The sequence below is a fragment of the Echinops telfairi genome, unplaced genomic scaffold, assembly GCF_000313985.2.
Source record: "Echinops telfairi isolate 266 unplaced genomic scaffold, ASM31398v2 ScPeMD7_7457;HRSCAF=8495, whole genome shotgun sequence".
Classification (NCBI taxonomy): Eukaryota; Metazoa; Chordata; class Mammalia; order Afrosoricida; family Tenrecidae; genus Echinops; species Echinops telfairi.
The window spans coordinates 13,471,808-13,475,969 of record NW_022111357.1 but is presented as its reverse complement, the minus strand read 5'-3'; the positions used below and the strand labels follow the sequence as shown (position 1 = coordinate 13,475,969).

General features: G+C 47.0%; 1 pseudogene; it reads right to left on the bottom strand.

Annotated features, from left to right (window-relative positions):
• Positions 1-1,589: 1,589 nt before the first annotated feature.
• LOC101644254 lies at positions 1,590-2,110 on the bottom strand (annotated as a pseudogene).
• Positions 2,111-4,162: the final 2,052 nt, after the last annotated feature.

The following is a 4,162-nucleotide window of genomic DNA, read 5'->3' as shown; positions in this document are numbered from 1 at the left end:
TGACAGGCGGCTGGACGCTTTTTCTAGCTGCTAACTAAGCTCTCTTAGGCCCTGGTCAAGATCGTCTTTGTCTTTGAAACAAGCAACCCTGACTGTCTGCCTGCTTGGAGTAGTGCACACCGCCTGACCTCTGGATCTGGCACCCTGTGTTTCCTTTTGTACAGCTCCATGAGGCTCCTGAAAGTCTCTGAGGATTTCCTTCTCCTAGCTGAGAAGAGGGCCAACCGTTCCTGCTCCACCAGGGACAGCAAGGTGAGGGACGATGGCACTGACTTGCACTTTGATGAGGGAGCTTGTAAATGAGCTATTCCGGGGGCGAGGCGTAGATGGATTCGGGCCACGGGCTAGGAATGACTGAGACCAAGCCCCACCCGGAAAAATGGCGTGCAGAACCACCTTCCTGACAATTCAGCCTGCAAACCTAACCACCCGGCAAAAAAGAAATTTGGCTCTTTAAGTGCCAATAGTATTAAAGTGCTAGCGACTGAAGAAGTCATAAAGGGAAATTAACTGAAAACCAGACTTGCCATTACTCATTCGGGAGCAATCTATCTTTCCCAAAGTGAAAATACAATTTGTACCCTCTGGGGATGTTTTATACTCAAATCTTTATTCCCCAGGTTCAGGGCCTCTATTCTTTTCACATTCTAAGTGGTGCTCTTATTTCCTGTTAATGGGTCCTACCCAGCCTTTTGAAGAAGGCACTTGGGAGGACCGAAGCAGCTGAGGTTACAGGAAAGCCCTTGTAGTCTCCAGGGTCTCAGTTCTTCCCATTCGCAGGCAACCTCCGGGGATTGGCAGGCTTTAAAAGTGCAGGGTCCAGATTCCAGCCTTTTCTCCCAGAGAAGATGCTGGCAAGGTGGAAGGGTCTGGGCTAATTCTAAGGCATATTAACATGTTCCCAAGGGTTGAGAGAGCATCTATTAGTAGGTGAGGAGAGTGGCTGATACGCCGGTTTGGCCGCATCTCTCCTGGTTAGTGCCATGACTATATGTATTTGCTCAAGCCAGGAATCTGAGAGTAGCACTCTTTCCTCCTTGGCGATCCCACTCAAAACCACACAACCAAATGCACTGGCACGGAGTCAATTCTGACTCTTAATAGCCTGATGTGTCAGTTACATAATCTCCTGTCAACTTGCAAAGGGGTGGAGTCTAGCCTGTCAATCAGCTCATAGCCAATGAGGCCTCTATGTGGGTGGGCATGGCCTTCTCCTGAGGATTGTGTTAAGTCCTGTCTTCCTCTCTGGAGATGGGTTACTCTCTCCCTGCTAGACATTCCTGTTGACAAGCCACACGGAGCTGTGCTGATAGTGCCAGAGCTCTGGAGCTGGAGGAGCCACATGGAGACCCACACCAGCGCTACGATACTTCCACTGCCACTGGACCCACAAGACTTTCTAGTCATTGGTCTGTGATCTTCCAGCATTCAGCGTCATTGCATGTATTGCGTGAGTCTGAAGAGGAATTTACAGACTGGTATCTGACATATGGGCTAATATTGGACCTATGGACTGGATCTGCATTGGGCTGGGATGTTTTAATAAATTACTCTTATATAAAGCTCTTTCTTTTTTCAAATGTGCCGGTTTTAATGGAAGTTGTGTACAAGACATTTTACTCTTGCATCTTCACAAGTGATTCTTCCTTGTATTTGCCCTTTTCCTTTCCTTCTTGGCGAGATTTGGCTTTCCATTCCAGGATCTGTTTGCAGTCTTTGTCCAGTTTTAATCTCGTAATAACCACCTTGCTGGGGTGAATGCCCACATGGACAGAGGTACCATTAGCTTGATCTTGCTGCTCCCGCTCAATGTTGATGATGTATTGCTTCCTGTAAACCTGGACCACTTTGTCAATCTGCTGACCTTTGTAGTGTCCACGCACAACTTGAACTTCATCATCCTTGTGGATGGGCATGAACCAAACATTGTATTTGTCTCAGTTCCTTGGAAAGAGGGGAAGACAATCTTCCTGGGAATGTGGAAAGGTGCATTGAAATGCCTTTTCCATATTTGCTCCGGTCCGAAGTCACAAAGGTATTGAACTTCATTTTGGCTCTTCCAGTTCTGTAAGTTTACCAAAAGCTCTTTCTTATACACGAGTGTCTGTGAATTTGTTTCTCTAGTCAACCCAGATCAACAGTTTGTAGGTCAAGGTAGAACTGCCCATGAGTTTCTGCGATGGTGAATTTTTTTAACAGATTGATTCTTTTATTTATTTTATTGGGGGCTCGTGGTATTGAGTCTTTACGGGAGTAGAAAGCCCTGTTTTTCTCCTGAAGAGTGGCTGCTGGTTTCAAACTGCCTACCCTGTGGTTAGCAGCCCAACATGTAACCACTGCCCCACTGGGGCTCCTAGCGACCCCTCTGCTCACTGTAGATTAATGGTTCTCAATGCCCTGCAGTGAAGAAACCATTGTCAAGTCTTACTCACAGCTTTCCCGAACTGATTCGGGCACAGGGTTTGTGATAGTGTTCTATGGACTATGTTAGGAAGCCTCAAGCCACAGGATGAAGCACATGAAGTACAAATTCTCTGGCACTTGGCCCGATTCATTCTGTAACCATATTGCCTGTGGCCCCATAACGCTAGCCACGTGGAAGCTCTCTGGCTCAGGACCCACCCTTTTCAAGCTTGTGCCTGCTGTCTGGGCGTGCCCGTGTCTTTGTCTGCCTGGCACAGCCTACCCCTTCTTCACGTCTTCACCTAGGCACAATCACATAGTCTATGAAACTTCTTTTACTCTCACAGGCACAATAAATTGCTGCCTCCTTTTTCCAGAACACTTTATTTAAACTTCATTCGCTGCATTAAAAGTAATTGGTGTGACAGCTTTACTACCCTGCTGGTTCTTTCATTAACGAGCTAAGTAAATCTTTGATATGTGCTCACTTAAAGGGAAAAAAGTAATGAATGTGAGATGGTCTTTTCTGCTGGTCTAACATTCCCCACCACGTAATAGGGAGTGAGTGGTGTGTCTACCAAACCAAGGACAGTGCCCGCCCCCTCTTTCAACTGCAGAAAAACGGGGCTGTGGTCTAAGTCTACAGCCAATACGCTCACAATGGGCAGGAGTCGTGAAGACCTGTCTTGAGATCTGGGATTCGAAACAGACAGCCACCATTCTCCAGTGCCAGACGGGATTCATTAGTGGCTGTGTGCTGGGCACAGTCACCCAGGATCCTTGCAAGGAGATGGTAGCCTGTCCTAGGGGAAAGAGAAAATAAAATGGAGTTACTAAAAAACTCTCAGGCCGTGTGCTGGTCTGGATTCCACCTCAAGGTTTCCGTATTCCGCTTGAAGTGGGGTTGAGACAGCATCACAGGTAGTGTGGCTTCTATCATTGGAGACTGGCCCCATCTGCCCACTGCAGGAAGCTCGAGTGCAGGGAGCTGGCGAGAGGCAGAGAAGCCAGAGGCGCTGCGTCCTCCAGGGCGGCGCAAGGCCACAGGAACAAGGCTCTTTAGATGTTATTCCCCACCGTTTGGCTGCTCTCCTCTAACAGAGGGAAAAGTGTTTGCCACCGATAGATTTTTTTCTCCTTTTTTTATGTTTTTGTTATTTACACAGGAGTGAGTCAACCTCCATACCCAGAAAATGGGGAAAGAACATCCCAGTAAACAGCTTCTCGGAAGTTGAAAGTGGTCATGTCATGACCTGGTCTGATTTACAGTGATCAAGCCTCAAAGAAAAGACAAGGTAGGGACAAGCCAGCCAGAGTGCAGCACAGCACCGATGAAATACAACATTCCTCTAGTTATTTAGTGCCCCCCCCCCAATAATGAGAGCAGTGATACCGTGAGGGCAGGGGGAAGGAGGGGCAGAAAGGGAGAACTGATTGCCATGATCAAGGTACAAACACCTCCCCCAGCCCCTCAGGGGGATGAACAACAGAAACGTGGGTGAAGAGAGACAGCGGACAGTGTAAAATATGAAAATAAAATGATTTATAAATTACCAAGGTTTCATGAGGGTGGGGGAAGGGTAAAAAGAGGAGATGATACCAAGGGCTCAAGTAGAAAGAAAATGTTTTGGAAACGATGATGGCAACATATACACAAATGTGCTGGATACAACTGATGTATGGATTGTTATTAGAGCTGTAAGAGCTCCTAATAATATAATAATAATAAAAAAGACAGCAATAAATTCAGTCCACATGG